At 33.0% G+C, this 12435-nt stretch overlaps 1 long non-coding RNA gene across 1 annotated transcript; it reads right to left on the bottom strand.

The window, feature by feature from the left end:
- On the bottom strand, window positions 2824–5811 carry LOC109725376. The gene is made up of 3 exons (XR_002220239.1): window positions 5595–5811; window positions 2926–3364; window positions 2824–2838 (listed from the first exon to the last, which is right to left on the bottom strand). It is a non-coding gene; the product is annotated as an uncharacterized LOC109725376 (long non-coding RNA).

The raw sequence follows: 12435 nt of genomic DNA, 5'->3' as shown, positions 1-12435 counted from the left end.
TCCGAAATTGTGTTGGGATACTTCGGCAGTGACTAGAGGTTGATATTCTACTACTACTAAATTGAAATTATCATACTACTCATGGCCAATCTTGTGGGGAAGTTACACCCTAAGTTTTAAGGCCATATCAAACTTACCCTCTGAAGTTTCAAAATTATGTGCATGTCGTTTCAGAATGTTCAGAATCTAAAGCATCACATATACCCTTCTTTATATAGATGTTTATTCTATGTATTCCTGCTTGGATTAAAAGGGAGCTAAAGCCTTAATAAAAGGTCATGTTTGGTTTGGGATTAAACTATTTTGTTTATTTGCAGAATAGGTATTATTTGTGGGATATGTAGGGATTCGATTAATTTTGTGTTCGGATGAGAATTGGATTATCTAGAGGGATGAAAAAAATTACGTTTGGGTGATTAGATTAGAATAGTAAAAAATAAAATTAATTATTAATTATAATTATAAAATAATAATTATTTTATTTAAATAATAGGCATGCTAATTATTAATACAAAATTATTTTAGCAAGTTAATTAATTAATTAATTAACTAGGAATATTTTATAAGATGATGCAGAAGCATGTTAATTAGTTAATTAATTATAAAAAATTAAATTAAATGTGTTAACTAATTAATTAATTATAGATTTAGTTAATAAATTGAGTAGATAAGTTAAAACTATTAATTACTGAATGAATTGATATAAATATTAGTTATTATTTGAATAAACATATTAAATTAGTTTATTATCTAATTAGCTGATTGATTATAAATAATAAATTATTTGTTCAAGTATTTATTTAAATATATATTAATTTGATAAGTCAAGTGGTTAATAGATATTAAATAAGTTAATTAGTTATTAATTAACAATGTTTTATAATTTTTAGAAACTAATTAATAGAACATATTATTTAAGAATTTGATTGGTTAAGAATATAATATACTCGTTATCATAGTTTAATAAATAAATCATTATTTAAAGAGAGAATAAAGGACTCGAATAGTTATTCCATGGAGAGGCAGGAATAGTGATTCTCCTATTTTAATGGGTTATTCTAGAATAATCCTTTTAGAGAGGAATAACTATTCTTCACCCCGTTTGGTAAAATAAAGCTGGATAAACTCCTTTATTTCCTATTTTTCTCCGATCAAAGAGGCTCTAATGAAATGATGATTTACACTATTGAAAGTATTTAAAAATTAAATTTTATATTTTTGACACGACCAGTGATCAAGAGATTTCAAAATTAATAATTTGAATAGCTGTTGTGAAGGATTTGTAAGTTTGATAGTGTAGAAAAAATCAAATTTAGCAAAAACTTTATGAAAATTCTTTTCACTATTTAGAGTAAAATCATTATTTCTAATCTGAAATTTAATTCTTTTATCATTATCTTTTATAACCTTTTTATTTTCAATCGTTTATTTAAAACTTCGTTTTAATGGTAAATGATATTGAAAATTTATGAAAATTGATTTTTAAATACTTTTAGTAGTGTAGATCATATTTAATAGAGCCAATCGCCAACTCAAATGCCAAACAACTTGGTAGCATGGAGACATTTTGTGCTACCGACGGTATTCTAGCCTAGTTCGATGATTTGTTCTCAACTATTCTATGTAAGGCAAAATATTAATGCATGTTATTTTTTTAATTTTTTTTATTAAGGTTATATATTTTTTTTTTTTTCGTTCGGAGCGTATATTATGATTTTCAAATTCCTAAGTATAATTAATATTTTCTTTAAAAAATTCGTTATACCTATGAAAATAGGTTTTGTGACGATAATTTAACTTTGTTTTTAGCGTATGGTGAGGTAAAAAATGAAATTTTAGAAACAATCTATTCAATTTGCATGAACTTTTATATATTGGGGTATTTGAGAATATTTCTGATGTTTACAAGAAAATTGGTAAAATTGATCTTTGAATTAGCATTGATAAAATTTCAGTGAGACATTACGACATTCAAAAAATTATACCTTTTTTATATGGGTTAATTTCATACGGTTTCTATAAATATATATCGAATAACAAATATATCCTTACAAAGTTTAACTTTTTATATTTATCTCTATAAAAGTCCACTAATATTCATATTTACCATTCTGATTTATAAGTGTTAGGGCACGGTTTATTTTTAATAGAGGATAAAGAAATAACATTTTTGCCATCACAAATATTTTCTTCTAAAAGTCCCAAATATAATTAGAATTATCAATTATGTAGAAATGTCCTTTTGAAAATCTCCAACTATCTTCTTTCTTTCTGCCATAACACATAATAAAGATGGGTAAAATGGTCAATTTATCTCTTTTACTAATCTAACATATTCTAACAGAAAAAGAGATATTTGAAAATATTAGGATTTTGCATAGATAAATAGGAAAAGTTAAATTTTGTAGGGATATATTTGCTATTAGATATGGTGACTAAAAACTATATGCAATGAACCTTTTTTTTAATATATACTAGTGCAGTGACCCGCGCGATGCGGCGGGCAGGTAATATTTGATATTTAATTTATAATATTTGATTATCTTCGTTACAATGTAAATAATATATCATACTTGCAATATAGAGAAAAAAAAAGAGTAAGAAAAATAAAACTATAAGAGAATAAATTTGTTGCATAATTAAACTGAAGAAATATTTGAGAATTTAATTACAAAAAAAGCTAAAGAAAGATGAAATAGTAAATAAATAAGAAGAATTAAAAAATTTTGAGTAACAAACAAATAAAAGTATAAGCAGTTAATACAACAGTAGCAGGAGTGACCATAAATACAATAAATTTGAGAGTTATAGAAGTCAAGAAAAGAGTGCAAGAGTTGGCTGAAAGAAAAGGCAATAGTCAGTAAATAATTAAAGAAAGAATGAAATAGGATTAATAGGAAAAGTTGGTTTAAAAGTGTTACTAACCAGCTATTATCACGCCCCGAGCCCACCAATTTGGTAGGTTCGGGCACGCCAACAAACCGCCGAACAAATAGGGTTTTTCCTGTACCGCGGACAGAGTCTCCCCTGTACGTCTAAGGCGTCACAATCCATACAATGCGCGAGTTTTAGACCAGGAACAGTATACAAACAAAAATTGTATAAGAAAGGTATCAAAAATATAAACACTATACTATTACAATCATTCAACCCAATTTAACACTTACATCACATATTACATTGCATTCTTGATTCTTACTTTCAAATACAATCAAATTTAACATAATTATTACAACATTGTTCTTTTCATTCCTATACCCCTAGGCTAAGCTGACTTGGGGTACTGCTATCTGGTCTCAATGGTAGGGAGCTAACAACGGAGCTACACCCTTTTCTCGCGCCGCCGCGCCGCTCGCGTGTGAATCTGAAACCTCCAAAACTACGTGGGGTGAGAACTATATAAATATAGTTTTCAGTGGGTACAGCTATCCAAGGAAAGAGCTCGACCCATCAGGTCCAAAAGAGGCACTGCAAACATGTTAATCCAACAAATATATATATGTAACATCATATAATTCATGTTCATGCCTCACAACATGCAACTATGCAAATCATGCAACTTATGCAAGTAATTCACTTGATTCTACTCTCTATTATTTGTCATTCTTTATTATTACTCGCAACTCTTTATTACTAAGCAATCTTTACTACTTGCAATTCTTTAGTATTAGCCGTTCTTTACTCTTAGCCATTTTTTATTATTTACTATTCTTTAGCATTAACCGTTCTTTATTCTTTGTCATTCTTTCCTAAGGTTACTTTTATCTTAGCCAACTATGCCACTCGACTCGGTTTTGAGTCAATCAACTGCGGAGTACCGCGCTATGTAAGGCTCAAGGTGAAGGACGTCTCACATGCAGCTCAGCCTTAAATCCTCTCGACTATAGGTCCACCAAGGGATGAGGAAACCATCGAACCCCGGACCACAAGTCGCTCGAGCTCAAGCTTATGGCATATCGGGCGAGGAGAACCACACATACCCATTGAATCACTGCCGGGCGAGGAGAACCACACATACCAGTAGTTATGATTCTATTTATGCCAACTCCCTTACCGGGCGAGTAGAACCACACATACCCGTTGAATCACTGCCGGGCGAGGAGAACCACACATACCCACAGTTATGATTCACTTGCATTCGGTCGCAAGTCTCATCCACTGCACTAGCAGCCGCTGCACTAGCAACTTTCATTACTAGGGATTCTGAAATCCACATTCATATCTCTGGGGTTGGTCTCACCCTATAATGTCGACCTATCTAGGTCCAAGTCATTACTCAACTTAAGTTTAATAACATTAGGTCCAATACCACTATACTCATAGTCTAGGTTCATTAGCACTAGGTCTAATATTATTTACTATCTAGGTTCATTTGACTCTAAGTTCAATGCCACTATACTCATAACCTAGGTTTACTTGACTCTAGGTTTAATGCCACTCACGAATCACATATGTTCATTGACACTAGGTTTCATTGCCACTCATGTTCTTATTTTTCTAGTTGTCCATACCTAGGAATCATACTTGACATGCCACACTTGTCGAATTTTCTAACAACCTAGAGTTATCGACCCAATCTCACATTCGTATGAACCTAGCATATTCTCACGTTATGTCAACTTGCATATGTTTTCTAACATTTTCTACACATGCCTATGTTCTTATCACAATAGTAATCAATATATATTTGGCACATAACTCATACATTCTTTATTAGCATATATCCCACGTATTCTTTAGCATCTCTCACATGCATTCTTTAGCATCTAGCTTATAGCCTTATACATTCACTTAGCATATATCTTATGCATTTACAATTAGCATCTACCTTATGTATTCATTTAGCATTTAACTCATGCATTCATTTAGCATACATCTTATGCATTTATAATTAGAATCTAACCTATGCATTCACTTAGCATCTAGTTCATATATTCACTTAGCATATACTCTATGCGTTCATTTAGTATTTAACTCATGCATTCATTTAGCATACATCTCGTGTGTTCACTACTAGCATCTATCTCATGCGTTCTCGATTAGCTTCTACTTCATGCATTCATATAACATCTCATGATAGGTAACAATATCAAGCATAATATGATTTATACATTCATATTATCATGTACAACCTACCAACTTTACATGCATCAACAATATTTATACTTCACTTTGACTTGGGAGTGATCTAATCACTTCGGTGAAGCACAACCCACCTTGAAGCGCTCTCAATTGCTTGTAGACACTTGCAATTGGGCTCCCAATGATGATTCGCCGCGCTTTAAGACTAACGAACTCAAATCTTCATGAATCGATTCGTTTCCTTCGATTGATCGCCGAGGCCGCTACGCATCCCAATTAAAGTTGTTGGGCGTGCTCTCCTAGCCTTTAATTAGAGATTTAGAGGTTCAATTTAATTCAAAACCTCATAGGGACAAAATCCCCAATTTCAACCCTAGGTTTCATGAATCCTCAAGAACACTAAATTTCATGATTCATTCTTAAGCCATCTAGTTTAGAATCATCTAGAGGTCCTAAATATCTTATTTACAAGAGATTTAATCCAAAATCTAGCTTAAATCATGAAATCTCACCTTGACTACATAGCCTTCCAAGCTAAATCCACCATTAGAGAGCTTCTTCAAGCTTCTTCTCCACTTGAATCTTCCAAAACCTCCATTTCTCCTCCAACTAATTCTCTTTGGTGGAGAGATTACAAGAGAGGGAGAGAAAGGTGAAAGCTAGAGAGAAAAAGAGAAAGAGAGAAGACTTGCTTCTCCTCTCTCTCTCTTGGTTCGAACCAGGACAAAGGGAGAAAGCCATTTGTTACACACATAGGCCCCCCAACAATATTAAAATTTTCAATTTAGCATTTCAGAAACTGAAGTTCTTCGCCGGAGTCCTTCCGAATGTCCGTTTGTGCTCAAATTTGACAGTCAGGCCCAGTTTAAACTAACAAGAAGAAAGATATCTTAACTTTTTAGTTTGAACCATTTTTGGTCACCGAAAACTCTACCGACTAGAATCTCTAGCAGATAGCAGTTAGATTTTATCTTCCACTTTTCAGGTGTCGAACGTTAAATCTAGTCTCATAAAAATAATTCCGACATATTCTCAACTTTTCATAATTTTCTGACACTGTGAATTTTCTGCTAAAAGATCAGTCCCATTTCTTACAGAAAATTCTAAATCTCCTGTTTCCACTCCAATTTAAGCACAAGTCATTTCCGACTTATATTTTACTTTTTTAAGTTCAATAAAAATAGTATCTCATACTATTTTTATTTACACTTACCTTTATATCAAGAAGTTGGTACATTACAGCTGTCCCAAAAATATGCGATTGCTGTAATACAAAAATCAAGTAAAGCAGCAACTTACAAAATTAATTAGAATATATAAGTTGCAAAACTTATAGTCAAATAATTTTAAACAGGAATAGTAAGAAAACACCATCACAACAATCGAAATAAATAATACAGAGAACAAATAAAGAGAAAGAAAAATAGGACAATGGAAAACAATATTCAACAAACAAGTGAAAAAAATATTTGGTAATGCTTTTCTAAAAAACTGAAAGAGATAATGCTTTTCTGAAAAAGTTGTATAATATTATACTATGCTATTTAAAAAAGCTGCAGAATATTTGGTAATTTTGTCATATAAGTGTTGTCTACAGTTGAATGCCATTTGACTAGTATTTATCTAAAAGTGTTGTGAAATATTTTTTTCACTTGTTTGTTGAATANAAATAGGACAATGGAAAACAATATTCAACAAACAAGTGAAAAAAATATTTGGTAATGCTTTTCTAAAAAACTGAAAGAGATAATGCTTTTCTGAAAAAAGTGTTGTCTACAGTTGAATGCCATTTGACTAGTATTTATCTAAAAGTGTTGTGAAATATTTTAAAGTTATGAAATATTATTAAAATAATATTTTTTTAATATTTTCTCATATAAAATCAAGATGTTATTTTTAATATTTTATTTGTCCTACCCCTAACACTCTATCATCGTCCCTTCCCCCGGGAAAAGAAAAGAAAAACAAATCATTATAGACCCCCTTCCCCAGCGATGACGATGGGTAAACTATAGGGGTTAAATGTGATTGGTTGTGTCGCGCCTCGGGACACAGCAGGAGCCTATCCCAGGCACGTGTAGAAACTCACAATATGTTCAAAGTCGTCCTTGCATAATATGAAATATTATTAAAATAGTTTTTTTTAACACTTTCTCATATCTAACACCCTACCGTTCCCCTTCCCACTGCGCTGCCAATAAAAAAAAAAAAAAAAAAAACATTGTATCCTCGCTCCCTTCCCCCAGCGCTGGCGCTGGCGATGGCTAAACCATAAGGGCTAAATGTGATTTGTTGTGTCGGGCCTCGGGACACAGCAAAAGCTTACCCCGGGTGCATGCAAAGACTCACAATATGTACAAAGTCGTCCTCGCATACATGTAGCGTCAACAATGAACCAATCTTAATTCTATTATACAATATAGTAGATAAAATAGAAGTTGATGGGCATCAAAATTAAAGTGTAAACCATAGTTGACTAAATTTAAAACATGCATCCATACATCATTATCCAAAATGGATACATCTCTATTACATCATCTAGCAAGTTTTATTCATGAACTTGCTAAATTAATCATCCTGATATAGTTCTCCAAAATACAAAAGGGAAAACATCTACTCGATCTAATGAGGGTAGAAAGATTCTAGCTATCACGCGACTCCTTTTCATGATCCTATATATGCTTCCTCTTGGAAAAAGACTATAAGAAAAGGTAATAACTAAAGGGTGTAAGAAATTTCAAATATAATTCTGTGGGTACGGCCATCGAGAGGGGCACAAGACACTACTAATTAAGTCAACTGAGACATAAGCAATAAAAGCAGATAATATATAATTGTGATAAAGAAATCATGATGATGATATAATACTACTATATGATATATGAAATAAAAGGAGTAAGTTCCAACTTTTCTATTATGCATCTAAGTTATGATGTAATATCTTTTTCTAACACTTGACTCAATTGACTCATGGTATAGTCCTAACTTGCGCCGTACTTCATGAATCGTGCTCACCACATACGGAATTGTCCGTTACATTCGTAGCCCAATAGGCACTCAAAAAGTAAAGACTAACTTACTTGCATTGGCTACACCTCCGGAGGGACTCGACTTGTAGGAGGAAGTGACCCTCACAAGCATGTGCTAATTGAGCATAGTTTGGCTTCTGTAAGCTTTAGTCTCAAACATCATGCTCAATGGCCATATATCACAAAGTACTCAAATCCAAGGTCGTCAACATTTGTTCTCTCAACTCCAACATTATGCCTCAGCATATCTTGTTCATAGGATATGTGATCAAATAGCGAGCAATAGATGTCCATGACTAATAGCGAAGTTCATTTATCTTGATTCAATTAACATGATATAGGAAGTAGAAAACAAGCAACACACAAGCATGCTCAATATAAGCTATCATAAAGCATATAATGAGAGTCGTACTATTAGCATGCATACTAGAAGAATGTCATGTTCTATGCCAACATTTAGGAGTCCAATGTCATGTTTACTAAGAAATTAGAACCAATTAAAGAGTAGATGATATAGGAGTTTACCAATTTCGGTTAGGTTGCACCTACCGGATAATAAACAAAATTCTGTCGTTAGGCCGGCCCGAGGCTGTGCTGGGCTAGGCGGCCCACGTGCCACCCTGCCCGTTTTACATCCCTAATTGTAACCTTATTTATTTGTCAAGGTCTAGTACTCTACACCGGAGTCTGGCTTTACCATTGATGTTGCAAAAGCCCTAGTGGGCAACCTATATTTTAACGAGCCACCTACAAAAGTGTGGTGCGATGGTAACAGATGAGGATAGGCTTGATCGGACCCTCGAGTTGGTCAATAAGATTGGGTTATGATTGTGAGCACCCGATAATTAGTTGATACATAAATATATACATTCAGCAGTTCTATCTCGAGCATTTATAGTATAGAGGCATAGTAACTGTAGAGTTTCATTCCAGCTTATATATATATATATATATATATATATATATATATAGTAGAGCTACTATGCTATCGGAAGCATAAAGTGGTTGGTGCTGTCGATTTTTTAGCCCTTAGATCAACCCCATTGATCATTTCTAACCATTGAATTAATATTATTAACCAATAGGGACCACTCAACCCTAGGGAGACCACTCAAACCTAAGGGGACCGCTATTATCCCAACTGTAGAATCTTCGATCCAATGGCTAAAAAATCGGAAGCACCAATTACTTTATGCTTCCGATAGCATAGGAGCTCTACACTATATATATATATAAGGTTTAGGGTTTAGAGTTGAGCTGGAATGCTATCGGTAGCAAAGAGGCTCCGTTGCCACCCATTTATTTTCAATGATGGAACCTTCAAATCGACGATCGACACCGTTGAACATGATCTATATCACTTGAAGTATCTAGAAATCAAATTTCAAATCTTTTCGGCATCATTGACCTAATAATCAAAAGGTATCAAAATTTGTAATTTTAATGGTCGATATAAGACGTTTTCTCGTTTAACGGTGTAAAGCTATCCAAATCAAATGAATTTTGGTTAGAAAATTCTTTAAACTATTTAGAACGGGATCTATACTCTCAATCTTGATTACAAAATATTCTATCATCACTTTTTAGAGGATATTCATTTTCAGCCGTTCATTTTTATGCCCACTTGATGAACAAGAGAACAATATCGGAAGAGCATGAAATTTGATTTCTAGATACTTCAAGTGGTGTAGGTCATTTTCAACGGTACCGATCGTTGATTTGGAGGCTCCATCATCGAAAACAAATGGGTGGCAACGGAGCCCGTTTGCTACCGATAGTATTCCAGCTCAACTCTCTCTCTCTCTCTCTCTCTCTCTCTCTCTCTCTCTATATATATATATATATATATATATATATATATATATATATACACCCTGTTATACATGTGATTATCGTTTTCTTTTATGCCTCTAGTAGACCTCGTAGGTAGGTCATTCATCGGTGACGGTACCCACTGAGAACTATTTTTACAGTAGTTCTCACACTCTCTTATGATTTTCTTTTTCAGAGCCCTATGTGCTGGTTGCTGCTTCTAATCGAGGTAAGGTGATCGATCGTGGGTTAGTTGGCATCTCCTTTCAATGTCGGCAGTGCTAGTGGAGGACTTGATAGAGGCTAGCTTTTTGGGAGATACCGTATTGTACATATTGGTCTGACTAGGCGAGTTGAGTTGTATTTTATGTTCATTTATCTCAGAGATGTGGTTGTATTTTGAGGTGTGATGTATGTACAATATGGCTCTATATATATATGTTAGCACTTTTGTTCCAACTCTGATATCTGCTAGGTTTGGCCTCTAAGACTGCTCTTACAACTTCTTCACACTTGAGTACACGTGATTTTCAGTGTATACGGTGGATCTTTTGGTGTGTCTGGATTTTCATTGTAACTCGGGACGTGACAAAAGGATAGAGAGGAATGGTCCAAGAGTATGCATGTGTCAGCTTTGCGCTGATGAAAAACTTAAGTGTCAAATATCGAAGAGGCAAATTTGCATGTCTTTCATTTTAAAAAAAATAATAGCAATTCAATCTTAAATTTTAAAAATAAAATTATTTGAGATTCATGATCAACATTAAAGTATTTAATTTTTTTTTTTTTTTTGTGCACAAATTATGTTGAGATTAACATAGGTTTTTCTTATATAAATAAAAAAAATCAAATCTAATTCTAGGTATTACAATAGTCATTTTATCTTTGGGGACAATTTTGCCCTCTAATAAAAGCTCGCAAGTCTGTAGGTATAATTTTGTGCAGCACACTTTTAAACAAAATATTTATATTTGTACTAGAACCAAATAATATTTTATTATAGTTATAACGATTGTATTTTCAAGCATCTTTAACTATAATGCATTTATAATCGTGTCAAACAAAATGGTCCTAAATGATTGCTGCTTTGGTTTACTGATGTATTATCAAACGAAATATAAAGACCAATTTTATCTGAACCCCTAAAAAATGAGTGCAAATCATACATTCTTTTCGTCCAAGGATTAATATTTTTATACTAGTCTTATCAAAATATTAGAATAAATTTGTGTAAGATCTAACTATATACATTTAACTGCATACTTTTAGATGTATAATTGATATTTCTTTGATAGATCTTTAGCTAATTCATGTTCATACTCCAAAAATCTATAAAATTGCTAATGTATTAATATCTCGTGTAGAATAATAATTTAAAAATCAGGTCAAATCAGTGGTTCGACCGGTCTGATTGTGCCCCTGTTTATAAATCGGTTCGGTTCAACCTTAGTCAAAAAATTATTTTGAACCATTCAAATCAATAGTTCAATCATCTAAATGGTGACTCAACTCCGGTTTTAATTAAATCGACCAAATGTTTTTTGATCTAATTAAGTCATATGAAAATATAATAGCTTAAAATCAATTTCGCTAATTTTATTTTCCATAGGCACATATTAGGTTTAAAAAAGTGAAACTTGACAACTTATCTTTGTTTAACTTAGTCTAAAAATTAGTATTTAATAACTATGTATAATATTAGAATTCTATATTTTATAATAAGGTTAAAAAATAATTACATATTCATGATATTATATTACTGCCGTACATTTAATGGGTCTTGATTCAATAATATTTTTAAGGAGCAATACTAGTTGTACACTCCCAAAAAATGTCGAATGTATATACCCCACCCATCCAAAGGTGGAGTCTACTCAATTAGTCACATCAATATTAGTGAAGTGGAGTCTACTCAATTAGTTACATCCATATTAGTAAAGTATACTTTGCTTTTGGATGGATGGAGTGTATATGCTACATCCTTTTGGAAGTGTACAACTAGAGTTTTCCATTTTTGAGTAGCTAATGGATTGATTTTTAATACATTAATGAAGGCTAACTGAACCTTTTATGCTAAATATATACACCCCAACTGGAGTGTGTATCCTATATTCCACTCATCCAATGAATGGAATGATTTTACTAGTTATTCGATATGACTAGTAGTTCACTCACACCTGTTAAAAATGTGAGATATAATTTACACACGCCGATTGATTGAAGGCCAATTTGCATAAAAAATTCACAAGTTTTGAGCTTTTGTAAAATTGGGCCGTGTTTTTCGATTTTGCAGATTCAGTCCGAATTTTCAACAAACTAACCAAAATACTCTTATACCTTTCTCTCTCTTCTTTATTTTTCTTGCGTTCTTTTTTTTTTCTTGCCGAAGAAGTCAGCGGAGGCGGAGGCGGAAACGGCCCCCCCACCTCTGCTTCTCACGCTTTCGCCCTTGCCCACACATGCCCCGCCCTCCTCACCTCCGACCTCGTCAAGGCCGCACCGCGACCCTTTT

Source organism: Ananas comosus, linkage group 20, assembly GCF_001540865.1.
Source record: "Ananas comosus cultivar F153 linkage group 20, ASM154086v1, whole genome shotgun sequence".
NCBI lineage: Eukaryota > Viridiplantae > Streptophyta > Magnoliopsida > Poales > Bromeliaceae > Ananas > Ananas comosus.
The sequence above is the reverse complement of the archived record's forward strand: the minus strand, read 5'-3'. Positions and strand labels throughout refer to the sequence as shown.